Consider the following 14,240-nt stretch of genomic DNA (forward strand, 5'->3'; position numbering starts at 1 on the left):
AAAAGCAAACAGGACAGCTTTGGGGTGATGCCACAAGCCATGAATAAGTGCCCCCATGGACAAAGCTCTGTGCCCTTCACAGGACTCAGAAACGAGTAATACCCTGCAAGAACCCTGGTCTAAAGGAGACAGACATATCTCCCTGTTAGGCACGAGGCAGGCTGCAAGGCTGAAGGAAGGTTCAAACAATCTACGATGAAGGCAAGAGATGTCAAATATGACTGGCCTGGGGATGTGGCTGGCGTGGTCAGACGACCAGATCAGTCCTCAAGGTGGCCACGTTCTCCGGCATGAATAGGGATGTGATGATGCAGGAGACGGCCTGGGATGAGCCCCTTGTCCCAGCCACACCATTAGCTAGAGGATGGACAAGACCCAACCCTTAGGGTATCAGTTTCCACCTCGACTAAATGGGGACAATGAATCCTGTCTCACCTTCCTGGCAGGTGCTGTACGGATCAATGCTTAGAAAGCTCATACAGGTGTGCTAACCATCTCATCCTTACATAACTGTGACTCTTAAATAATTTATACATGCATCCAATAAATGCTTACCTACTGCCTGCTTTATAGCAGGCATGGAGCCAGGCACGGACCAGGCACTGGGTACAATAACACACCGGTGAAAAAAGCAAATACGGTTCCTCCTCTCAAAAAGTAAGCTACTACTGTATGATCACAAAGTATGATAAGTGAAGGAGTCAGATGAGGTGTGTTCAGAGAGAATAACAAGGGGAAATCACTTCGATAGGTCAGGGAGGGTTTCTCTGAAGCTGAGACCAGAAGGAGGAGAAGGAACCAGCCTTGTGACAGCACAGAGAAGTGTTCCAGACATAGAAAGGGGCATGTGTAAAGCCACTGAGGCAGCACAGAGCTGGGCATGCCCAAGGAATTAAAAAGAGGCCTGTATGGCCGGCAGGGGAGTAAGACAGGGAAGGGGAGGAGATGAGCATGGTGTGGGGGCAAGAGCCAGACCTTGTAAGGGCAAAAACCAAACTAAAACAGAGGGAATCTCCTTGCTCTGATTTCTAAACCACCCGCACTGAGAGGCTCTGGGACCATCCCAGCAGCCCCCTCAGAGTTCCCTGCTCCAGCCTCCCTCCCCACACAGAAATGATTATTGTAAAGGAGATCAGGCCATGCCCCTCTCCTGCTCAAAAACCTTCAATGGCTCACTAGTGCCATTGGCAACATAGCCCCAAATAATGTCTTCACAAAACTTCTCTTCATATTCAAAATCCAGGTATCTCGTTCTCATTAAATACTTAAGTAGTATTAAATTCTTGTCAAATACTTATTCCTGCCTTCTGGGAATGCCAGGACAAGATGATATGAATGACAGATGGATTGGAGGAAAGAAGGAAGTATCCACTTGCCAGACTGGCTGGGTCGAATTCTGGCCCAGCCCACCTGCAGGGTGTATTGTCCTTGGCTGTGGCCCTGGTCCAGGCAGGGGGAGGGATGGCTGGGGGCGGGGGGGGGGGGATGAGCTTAGGCTACAGCGAACCAGGGTCCATCCTGGAGCTCCATTTCAACTACCATAGGAGCCACATCGATGGATACCTGGAGCCCAAGCAACAAAGGGCTCTGCCAAGAGCAGAACAAGCATCCCCTGGTCCACACAGGGATTGCAAGGTCAGACAGATCAGGGACAAGGTGGCCTGTATGGCAAGGCCTGAACCCCAACACTGACCCAGGCTGAGCCCTCAAACCTGATCTATGCTGCAAATCCAGATCTGACCCAGGCTGGGCCCCAACCCTGACCCCAGGCTGAGCCCCAGCCTTGACCCCAAGCTGAACCCTGACCCTGATCCATGCTGAGCCCTGACCCTGACCCAGGCTGAGCCCTGACCCTGACCTATTATCCAACAGGCTAATTCTCTGGTCAGACAGCTTACTTCTTTTTTTAAAAAATTACTTTGTTGGCCTTTTCTTTCAGACTATCATAATAAACAACATATTTTGCAACAAGCTATATACACCAAGGTGAATAAAGAAAGAACTCTCATCCAGGTGTACTGAAGCAGTCGAGAGCCTCCCAACTCCCAGGACCACCCTACACCCCCTTTGGTTTAGTTTCCCACACCATCGGGGACCACCAGTTCCTCCGCTGAGGAGCTGCGCCCAGCCTAAAGGTCAGGCCCACCGCACTTGCTTAGTAGAACTCAGAATCACAACCAGGAAAGTGACTGCGTGGACCAGGGCCTTAAGAACCCGTCTCACTGTGCCCGCCCTCCCTCCCTCCACAGCTGCCTGCCTGCAATTTGCAATTGTTTTTCGGCAGACAGGGAGTGGAGCCCTGCTCTCCCTGCAAGAGAAATGGCCGCATTAAGCCCCAGCGGGAGCCCACTATGCTCCGTGGAGAGTGGAGAAGAACTGGTAATGGTGAGGGATGGCACAGTTAACCATGCCCCTGCACCACTCCTCCTCCTTATTTATCCCATGCCTTTCCTAGAATGTGCTGTGAAGGAGGAAAGGATTTCCAGCCAAGCCTCCAATGGAGCCAAGAGTGTCACCATCCTCCCCGTCAGCAAGCCAGAAACCTGAAAGCTTCCTTGCACAGCATCCCTGGAACACCAAACCCCTCCCAATCCTACCTTTAACTATTTCCTGACTCCACTCCCATTTCCATCATAGCCTCTCTAGTCTAAGATGCCCCTACGTCTCTCCTGGATGTCTGCATCAGCTGCTTTCCTGCTCGCTCCAGTCCCATCCAGGCTGTCCTCCAGCAGCCAGAGTAACTACCTCAAACCCCATCTGACAGCATCGCCTTTACTTAAAAATTTTCAGGATGTCCCAGTGCTGTTGGATTCAGTCCCAACAGCTCAAACAGACCACCAAAGCTCTGCACGATTGGGAGCGGAAAAGAAGGCACCCTCAGTCCCTGATGCTGTTGCCTGCAAAGTCTCCCCAGCGTCAGACACTCCTGGGCCCTGCTGGACTTGGAGACTGCCTAAAGCCAGCAGAGGGCTGATTTCCACCGAGGAGAGCCACGGGAGCTGACCCCCCAAAGAGGGGAAGGGGATGGCACGAGTCACATTGCAAATTTGTACCAATAGTCACTGCTTCTCAAGATGCCTCTCCCTATACATGACTCCATTTTAGAGGCAAGAAAACAGAGGCAGAGTCAGACTGTCAGTGCACCGATATGTGGAGCTGTACCACAAGTCACTAGGGCACAGGAGGCTTTGTTTTTGTTGTTGTGTTATTTTGAGAGGCAGTCGAGTGCAACGATTAGAGCGCACACTCTAGGGTTAGACTGTCTGGGGTTCAAATTCTGGCTCTGCTATTCTTTGGCCATATTAACCTCTCCAAGCCTCAGCAGTGCCTAACTCGTAGGACTGTTGGGAGGATCAGTGAATTCAATAATGCGAGACACCTGAACAGTGCTCAACACATAATACTCCCAATAAATGTTAGTTTTCCTCCTCATCTCCTTTTCCCCATCCCTACCTGTCTTTGTGGGTATTTCCCACACCTAAGTTACTGCCTACCTTCAGCTCTGCTTTAACTGTATACTCCTGTTCTATTACTTACCTAATTTTTCTTTAAGTCAACCTTTTTTTTTCCACTTAAGCAAATAAGTGAATTTTTGGTTCACAACCAAAAAGTCCAAGGATGTATCTGGTTTAGGCATGGCCAGATTCAGGAGCTCTGGGCCAGTACAGTTTACAATTTGTTTCTTTCCGTCACTTCATTCTCAGATAGCTTCTTCTCACATAGTTGCAGCAGCTCAGGAACAGCTTACCAACTCCAGTGGTTCCCACCAAGGTCCCAGGGCTAACCCTGATTGGCCTGGATTGGGTCCTGTGCCAGCCCCCGAACAAATCACAGAGACTCTGGAGTCTCTGTCGGACAGGGAGGAGTAGAGGCAGCTGCATCCAAACCACGTGGACTGAAGAGTGGGGGAGACGGGGCCCCGAATGAAAACTTAAGTGCTGTTACCATAAGTCAACCCCTTTCTAACATTTGCTACCTTCTGCAGCATCATTCAAAGTAGTATCTGTGAAGTCATGATGTGTACTAACACTTCAAAGTAAACCATAAAATTTTTAAACTATAATAAGATATTTCACCATGTATCACTTAATATAATCTTGGTCACCATCGAGATGCACAGACTCCCCCAGGGGCAAATCTGATTACTTCTTATCCACCGAGCATCTGTCCTCAATCCAACCTCAGCTTTGGTTAAGAATGTGGCCCATGCTGATGGTCCTTTGTTTTATCCTTCTTCTTCCTCCGACTTCTGTTTTATAGGAAGGTCACTAAAACGGAAGTCAGGAGACAAGAGTTCGGGAGCTCTACTGCTATTTCTGGCTCATTTATTTCACGGTCCTATTTAGGGATTGTGAGCACATCAAGTGGGGATACAGTGCCATGGAAAACATGCTTTCATAACATAGAAGAACAAGAACAATCTAGTGCCTTTTCAGATTCCTTGGAAGTTGTATCAATAGGACCCTATCTTGGACAGAAGTAATCCAACAAACCAAAACATTCTGCAACTGAGACCACAAGTGTCAACACAGCTACCCCAAAGGTCCTTGGTGGCTACTGCCAGGTTGGGCTTCGAACACAGGGGAAGAAAACATCTCTGAGAAATGTTTGCTTAATAACTTTTGCTCAAATGCTCTGACAGATTCTGGCAGAACCTGCATCCTAGGTTAGTAACCATTTCTTCCCTTTGGGACAGAAGACCTATGAATCACATCCATCTCTCTCCCTTATCTGTCAACAGAAACTTCTGAGATGGATTCTTTGCACAGTATGGTCTAAGGAAGGCTGCAAGGCCCTGTATTTTTTGGCTATCTAGTGCCTGTCTGTTTGGCTTTTCATTCATTCACTCCTTCATTCACTCACTCATTCATCCATTCAAAATATCTATTAAGAGTCCTCTGTGTCCCAGACTCTGCACTACATAGGTAGGTACTAGGGATACAGTGACGAACAAATAGATATTGTCTTTGTTCTACAGAGTCTCCAGTCAAAATGCCCATGATAAAAATAACAAAATGAACTGTTGTCTCCAGATGGCTTCTTTGAATCTATGAATATACTATATACAAGAAAATCTTCTAAGCCAACCGCCACCCATCCGTTCACCCACTCATCCATCCTTCCATCCACTCATCTACCCACCCAGCCATTCATCTATCCAACTATCCATCCACTCAGCCATCCACCCATGCATCCATTCAACCACCCACCCTTCTGGTCATCTTTCCATCTACCCACCCAGCCATCTAGTCACAGAACCATCCATTCTTCCATTCTCTCACACATTCACTCAACAAATATGGGTTACAACTATTACAGGGAGCTAAGATCAAGGAATCAAAAATGATTAAAGCATTCTCTCTGGCCTCAAAGAAAGTACACTGCAAAGCACTGGTCAAGAGGGTGAGCTCTGAAGCCTGACTGCTTGTTTTGACTCCAGTACTGCCTTTCTCTGCCTTACGTGTTTTGTTTTTCATTTAATATGTAAAACGGGGTGATAATAATACAGGTATGGGTTATTGAGAGGAAATGATTAAAAGAAAATGGTGCAACAAAAACTACTTGAAAGAGTACTCATTAGAATGTTGCTGTTGTTATTTCCATAGCTGAATCATCAGATGAGATAAATTTATCAGAGTAGCCCATTAGAATTATGACAACACATGCAGTCCCAATGTACCATGAAGCAGTACCTCATCTGCTCCCTGGCTGACACTGAGGATGGTTGAGAACTAATGAAAAGGCCTCCAACTCTAAATTATCTTGCAATTAATAAGCTCCTTTATACCTGTTGCCTTGCTGGAGTGACTCGGTGGCCATGTTGTCCCAAGCCCCAAAACAGGACACAGGGTACAGGGTCTGACACTTTACTGCATTCTGGATAAGGGAGGAAGTCTGAGATATAATTTGGAAGAACAGAATTTCTGGACCTCATCTCATTAATTTAAAGGACCGATGGGCCACTGTATGTTGACGGGGCTTTCCAGGAAATTCTGGACATGTAATTACTACAGGGGTAATATGTTCCCAGCACTCAGAGGCTCTATCGGGAGGTGGGGGGGGACATGCTGGGACAAGGGGCAAAAGGACCATGCAGGCAGTACTGTAGGTTTAGAGATCAAGCAGCCTACAACTTTGGCATCAGAGAAAGGAGAGTCACTGTGTGACCTCTGGCAAGTCACTTACCTCTCAGTTCCACATCTGTAAAATGGGGGATTAAATGAGAACCTGAAGGTGAAAGCAGCCTCTGCCTGGCAGGTTCTTTCGGGCCAGTACAACAGAGCCTGCAGAAAGGCCAAGTTCTAACCCCCAAGACTAGTCTGCACGAAGCTGTGTCCTCACTCTGGGTCCACTGCTGCTTTGAAGGGGACGTGAATTAAAGCTGCACAGAGCTCGTTACCTTAAATGACCTTTGAAATGAGCCCAGTCCTTTCCAGCAGCCTGGAGTCATGAAAGGACATGTGCATCCACATGGGGAGAATAGCGCTTTGTCATCCGGCCCAGTGTACTTCCAATTCTGCCCGTTAAATTCCATCCTAGGCAACACTCCCTGGGAGCCATAAACCCCAACCCAGCCAAAATGGCCTCATAACTCATAAAAAACAAGAAGGCTTCCCCCACTGGGGACTCTCTCTGCTCACACTCTGACCCCAAGCTCCGCCCTTGCCAGTTGCAAGGATATGGGTGACCCAGGCCAGCCTGCAGATGGAATGGTCTCCAGCCCCTCCCATGCAGCCCGGGACCTTTCTGAAGCTCACCAGCCCAGCAAGGAGGAAAAGGGGGCTTCAAGGCTGAGTGAGCTTGCTGGGAGCTGGAAAGTTTGAGATGGAGGAGACAGGATGACTGACCCGGGAATACGAGTATCCTAACTAGAAAGGAAGCCAGAAGTGCTGGAACTCGGAGGGGAGGGCTGGGTGCAAAATCAGGGATTTCCAAATACCACCACCACCCCACACAGTCAACCCCATCTCTTGCCTACTCCCTTCCTGCACCCCTATCCCTGCAGGCAGCCTCTGCAAGCACACAGGTTCATTCCAACAATCGCTCCAGCCTTCCTCAGGGACATCAGCTATTCTCATGCCTTCATGCAGCTCTAAACTTAACCCCTCCCACATCCCACTGCCTGGTCAAAGGAACATGAGACATTCATAAATACAGATAATATCCTTCCATGATGTGGTGCAGAGGAAATCTGATGATTGGAAAGAGCCTAGGAGGACTGGGGATCAGGACCTGGTAAGCCCTGGATTCACCACTAACCAGCCCACCGTGTGATCTGGATGACGTGACTGTCCCTGGGGCCACCGTTGTCACCTCTGTAAAACAGAGGTAGAGGCTGGACTCGATGGGACAAGGCATAAGACACCCAGAGATGTGAAACCACACGTTTAGACCACACTGCACTCATCCCAGGGCCTGAGGGCCAGCTGAGAGCAGCTGAGGCTCCACTTGGTTCCCTCTTGGAGAGAACACATCATTCACCCAGGGTCAGCCAAGGGATAGCGCGCATAATGGTTCCCAGAAACACGATCGAAACAGAGGCTTTTTTAAAAACACAATTTCCATTTTTCGCTAAATAAAAACAAAAGGTCATCCTTAATCTCAGACCTGTGACATCTCCACCCTTCCACTAAAAACTCAACTGTTTTATCATTTTTTTTCCTTTTTATGACAGCTTTATTGAGATATAATTCACACATAACAGTTACTCTTTGAAAGTGTACAATTCAGGGCTTTTCAGTTTATTCACAGAGTTGTGCAACCATCGCCATCACCTAATTTTAGAACATTTTCATCACCCTCAAAAGAAACTTTATACCGTTAGTAGTCACTCCTCATTCCCCCAACCCCCAGCCCCTGGCAACTGCTAATCTACTTTCAGTCTCTATCTATTTGCTATGTAAGTGGAATCATACAATAATTGTCACTTTGTGCCTGGCTTACTTCACTCAAAATGATGTCTTCAAGGTTCTTCCATACTGTGGCATGGATTAAATGTCATTCCTTTTTATGGGTGAATAATATTCCATTGTACGGAGAGGCCACATTTTGTACATTCATCTGTGGATGGACACTTGGATTTTCTCTACCATTTTGCTACTGTGAGTATCACACACCAGTTTTTGTGTGGACATACATTTCAATTCTGTTGGGTATATACCTAGGAGTAGAATTACTAAGGTCATACGGTAACTCTATGTTTAACATTTGGAGGAACTGCCAGACTGTTTTCCACAACTGCAGCATTTTACACTCCCACCAGCAATGTAGGAGAGTTCCAATTTGCCCACATCCTTGCCAACACTTGTTATTGTCTATTTTTTATTTTAGTCATCCTAGTGGTTTTGAAGTGGTTTTATATGGATTTTCAAAGAATTTTGTTTTATCTGATTCCAGCTTAGTCTTTTCTAAACTCCAACCAAACACTGTAGCTTTTTCAAGCCAAAAAATATAAATAAAAAATAAGAATTAAAAAACCCACATAACTGTGACTATAAAGGCTTTATTTTCAGACAATCAATTGAAGTGCAGAGCTCCAGAAAAAAATTAAAACTTTTGCAAGATCTACAGAAGCCTCCTAAAAAAACAGACTACTATAAAGAGGTAACCCATAAGGAAAACACATGTAAGCCAGAGCTCCAGAACCCACAGTGGGCGAGTCTCCCCGGTTTTGCGAAACACTTACTTCCTAGTGGGGCTGGGGGTATAGTGTGGGCAGCAGAGATGGGGTCCTGTATTTCTCCATGTTAGCAGCAGCCACACCACTGGGCATGAGCCTCCTTTGACCACTGACCCTAACATATGCCCATCTCTGGGACCACAGTAGAGGACAGTGGCAAAAGGCTCAAGCTTTGGAATCGGACTGCCTCAGGTCAAGAACCTGTTTTCTGCCACTTATCAGCCCAATGACCCTAGGTACATTGTTTAACCTCTCTGCCTCAGTTTCCTCCTCTGCAAAATGGAGATAACATTACTTACTCTCCCAGCCTGAGGATCAAATGAGATGATGCTCTTAATTGAGGTATATGAGTTGCTCAGCATTGGGCCTGGCAATTTTATTTTACTACAGGCAGTTTGAGCCAAAGGGCAGGGCTGAACTAATCAGGCAGAGCTCCTCAGGGTCTAAAGACCTCACTTCTATCCCCACTGCTGCCACCTGCTCGCTGTGTGAGCCGGGTGGGCCCCTTCCCCTCTCTGGGCCTCAGTGTCCTCGGCTGTAACACAGGGAGTCAGAGGACTTCTGAAGACCCTTCCCACCAGGATGTTCTATGATCCTACATCCAAAGAGGCCCCTTGTGATGCTAAGGATTTTTGTCCTTAGCGATTCCTGTCCCATCTTTGGCATCACCATCACACGCAGCCTGACCACCAACTCACTGTGCCAAGCACACCTCTGTACTTTCTCATCTTCATGCCAATTCCAGGGCTGTTCCAGAATTTCTGCCTGCCCCTTCCACTCACCCTTCAAAGTCTAACCCAAATACCACCTCATCCAGGAAGCCTTCTCCATTTCTCTAGCTGGACGGGACTCCGACCACTGTTTACATTTTGTGACTACAGCTATTTATGTACCTCTCCTTGAGTATAGCAGTCATGCCTTGCTGTTCATTTCTGTCCTCTGTGAATGGTTCAACAACACATGCCGCAAGACTGAGCTATTATTTCTGTCTGTGCTGGTTTGAATATATTATGTCCCCCAGAAAAAGCCATATTCTTTGATGCAATCTTGTGGGACAGACATTTTAGTGCTGAATAGATTGGAATTCTTTGAGTATTTCCATGGAGATGTGCCCCACCCAACTGTAGGTGATAACTCTGATGAGATAATTTCCATGGAGGCGTGGCCCCACCCATTCAGCATGGGCCTTGATTACTAGAACACTATATAAGCCCAGACAGAAGGAGTGAGCTTGCTACAGCCAAGAGAGACACTCTGAAGAACACTCAGGAGCTGAGAGAGGAGCTGCGGATGAGAGACAGTATGAAGATGGCCATTGAAAGCAGACTTTTGCTCCAGAGAAGCTAAGAGAGGACAAACACCCCAAGAGCAACTGAGAGTGACGTTTTTGAGGAACTGCAGCCTAGAGAGGAACGTCCTGGCAGAAAGCCATTTTGAAACCAGAACTTTGGAGCAGACACCAGCCACGTGCCTTCCCAGCTAAGAGAGGTTTTCCGGACACCACTGGCCATCCTCCAGTGAAGGTACCCGATTGCTGATATGTTACCCTGGACACTTTACGGCCTTAAGACTATAACTGTGTAACCAAATAAACCCCCCTTTTACAAAAGCCAATCTATCTCTGGTGTTTGCATTCTGGCAGCATTAGCAAACTAGAACACTGTCCTACCCCAGTTAATTTTCCTGACTTCTCATCAGCCTCTAGGTGAGGGCCCCACACCTTTGGTGGCTGAATCCGCTGAAATGGCATCAGAAGGCACTGTCACCCCTGAGAACACTGTAGCCAGCCGAGTCTTAACGAATACATAGCTTTGTTGCTAATTAGGCCACAGTTTTATTTTTACTTCGAATGTGGCTGGGGGTAGGCTGGGGAAGGACAACCCAAAAGCTGGCTCTGGTTCACCCATACCATCAGTGAATGCTGAAAAATCGGCAGCCAGGCTTGCCTCAGTTTCCTCTGCGAGACTGGCTTCATCTAACCCCAGCCCAAAGCAGTAGAAAATGTGAACACTTTCTTCTCCTGTCATCTGTATTCCGGGATTCCAGAGAAGGCCAGACCACAGGGCAGTCAGGGAGGCTGGGGGAGCTGGAGAGGATGTGGTGGCTGAAGGCTCACGAAGTGCTCTGTAATTTTATAACTGTGAACCATAGCTGAAGCTGCCAGGAGATATGAGAGGGGTAGTTTGTGGTTTCAGTGTATGGTGGTCTGAAAAAACAATCCCCGTCTCCCTGACCCTCCCTTACACGTGGACACAGCCAGCCAGTAATAACAGTAGTAGTAGTAGCAGCAGCAGCAGCAGCAATAGGTGGAGAAGCTGGCATTTTTGAGTGCTTACTATGTGCCAGGTGCTTTATGAATTCTTCACAACAACTGTACCATGGGGGTATTAATATCCCTACTTTATAGATGCGGAAACAGGTACAGAGAGGAGAAAGTCATAGCTGGTATCTGAGCACAGGGAACCTGGCTTCAGAGCCCACCCTTCTAACTGCGTGCGGGTCTATGCTACTTCTGCCAGTAGTAGTAGGTGACATCTATTGAGCACTGAGCAGAGGATGTCACTTGGGTTCTCTCATTTAGCGAGGCAAGCACCATTATTACCTCCATTTTTCAGCCCAAAAAGCTGAGCATCTGTGAGGTTAAATGACTTGCCCAAGGTGCACCCTGCTATTAGTCCTCCACTGCCTTTACCCAAACAGATTCCCCACAGTGGCCTCACTCATCAGACACATGTATTGGTCTGGATCATTGTCATCTTCTCTATGCTGGGCAGTGCTAGGGCAGGATTCCCAGCCCTCAAGGTCGCCTCTGTCTGGCCGGGAAAACAGACGTGAACATGTGTCAAAGGCACCAGGACACACACAGCCTCCACGTTGCTTCTGGGCACACGGGAGGTCATGGACCTGTCGAACACACATAACCATGTGTGCCACGTGTGGACACGCAGGCAATCAGTCACGCAGAGCCAGACACGTGCTAATGCTCAGACACAGATGAAGCAAGGTATACTGGTTTATATATATTATGTCTCCCAGAAAAAGCCATGTTCTTTGATGCAATCTTGTGGGGGCAGATACATTAGTGCTGATTAAGTTGGAATGTTTGGATTAGGTTGTTTCCATGGAGAAACGCCCCACCCAACTGTGGGTGATGACTCTGACTGGATCATTTCCATGGAGGTGTGGCCCTGCCCATTCAGCATGGCCTTGATTAGTTTACTAGAGCACTATAGAAGCTCAGACAGAAGGAGCGAGCTTGCTACAGCCAAGAGGGACACTTTGAAGAACACACAGGAGCTGAGACAGTAGCTGCAGATGACAGAGAGTTTGAAGATGGCCGCTGAAAGCAGACGTTTGCTCTGGAGAAGCCGAGAGGAAAAACACCCCAAGAGCAACTAAGAGTGACATTTTGGAGAGAAGCTGCAGCCTAGAGAGGAACGTCCTGGGAGAAAACAATTTTGAAACCACAACTCCAGAGCAGATGCCAGCCACGTGCCTTCCAGAGGTTTTTGGATGCCATCGGCCATCCTCCAGTAAAAGTACCCTGTGTTGATGCCTTAACTTGGACACTTTATGGCCTTAAGACTGTAACTTTGTAACCAAATAACCCCCCTTTATAAAAGCCAATCCATCTCTGGTATTTTGCATTCCGGCAGCATTGGCAAACCAGAACGCAAAGTCACACACGACGAGGACACCTGGACCCAAAAACACAACACACACACAGAGACAGACACACACATCACAATGTTGATCTTGTGGTCTTACCAAACTAAAGATCATCCACCTCCTTTATCCCGAAGAGAGATAAAGCATTTTCAGAAGAATGCTACCCTTTTGCCAAAGGCCTTTAAGAGCCTATAAAACCACCCTGAATCGATGGGGAGCTCCTCAAGGGCAAAGGCTGTGAATGATTCCACTATCTCCAGGGCCCAGTCAAGATCAGTTGGCTCAGACATGTTTCACAACCTAACATCGGTAGAACTGCCAAGGTCCAAAGTCCCCTTGGCTAAAAAGATTCTCCTTTCCAGGTGTGCTGATTTGAATCTATTATGCACCTCAAAAAAAGCCAAGTTTCTTTAATGCAATCTTGTGGGGGCAGATTAATTATGGGTGGGATCTTTTGACTGGGTTGTTTCTATGGAGTTATGACCCACCCAACTGTGGGTGAGACCTTTTGATTACATTATTTCCATGGAGGTATGACCTGGCCCATTCAGGGTGGGTCCTAATTAGTTTACCAGAGTCATTAAGAGAACTCAGGGGCCGACACAGATCCACATGCCTGGAGATGCAGACAGAAAGATGTTTCGAGATTCTAAGCTAAGAGATGGAGCCCAGAGTATGCCCCGGAGGAGCTAAGAGAGAAACGCCCTGGGAGCACAAGCAAGGAGGCACAGAGGCTGGAGAGAGAGAAGCTAAGAGAGACAGAAGCCCAGAGACATTTTGGAAAAAGCCATTTTGAAACCAGAACCCAGGAGCAAAGGACCAGCAGATGCCAGCCACATGCCTTCCCAGCTGACAGAGGTGCTCCAGACACCATTGGCCTTTCTTCAGTGAAGGTGTCCTCTTGTTGATGCCTTAGTTTGGACACTGTCATGGCCTTAGAACTGTAAATTTATAACCTAATATAAAAGCCAACCCATTTCTGGCATTTTGCGTAACAGCAGCTTTAGCAAACCAGGACACCAGGCCCAGATCAAACCTCACCTCCTACTCCAGGAAACTTTCCCTCAACAATGAAGCAGATCAACCATGAAGTCACTGAAGCTCAAGCTGTAGGCCCCCAACTCGCAAGGACACCTTTCAAGGCCCTGCATTATTATTTTTTTCTTTTTATTGTGGTAACATATATGAAACATAAAATCTGTCATTTTAAGCATTTTTAAATGCATAATTCAGTGGCATTAATTACTTTTACAATGTTGTGCTACTATCACCACCTCCCAATATTAAAACTTTTTCTTCATCTCAAAAAAAAACGCCATGCCCTTTAAGCAAAAACTCCCCATGCCCCCTCCTCCAAGCACCTGGGGACATCTAATCCACTTTCTGTTTCTATGAATTTGCTTATTCTAGACATTTCATATATGTGGAATCATACAATATCTGTCCTTCTGTGTCTGGCTTATTTCACTTAACATAACATTTTCAAGGTCCATCCATGTTGTAGCATGGATCAGAACTTCATTACTTTTTATGGCTGAATATTGTATGTATATACCACATTTGTTTATCCATTCATTTGTTGATGGCCATTTGGGTGGCTTCCACCTTTTGGCTATTGCGATAATGCTGATATGAACACTGACGTACAAGTATCTATTGGAGTCCCTGCTTTCAATTCTTTGGGGTACATACCTAAGAGTGGAATTGTCAGGTCAGATGGTAATTTTGTTTAACTTTTTGATGAATACCTGTATATTATTTTATATTCTCAATTGTATATTCTTTCTCTTAAAAAGACTTCCGAATTGACTAGCTTTGGAATCTGCTCAACCACACCTGCTTGCAGAGGCCTGGCTCCCCTCTCTGTACCTCTACCCCGTGGGCACTCCTC

General features: G+C 47.0%; 1 protein-coding gene across 2 annotated transcripts in view; it reads right to left on the reverse strand.

The window, feature by feature from the left end:
* Positions 1–14,240, reverse strand: part of FGD5 (FYVE, RhoGEF and PH domain containing 5) — a 148,510-nt gene that overhangs the window by 74,289 nt on the left and 59,981 nt on the right. The gene's annotated exons all lie outside the window — the stretch shown is intronic.

This window comes from Choloepus didactylus, chromosome 1 (genome assembly GCF_015220235.1).
Source record: "Choloepus didactylus isolate mChoDid1 chromosome 1, mChoDid1.pri, whole genome shotgun sequence".
NCBI classification, from domain to species: Eukaryota; Metazoa; Chordata; class Mammalia; order Pilosa; family Megalonychidae; genus Choloepus; species Choloepus didactylus.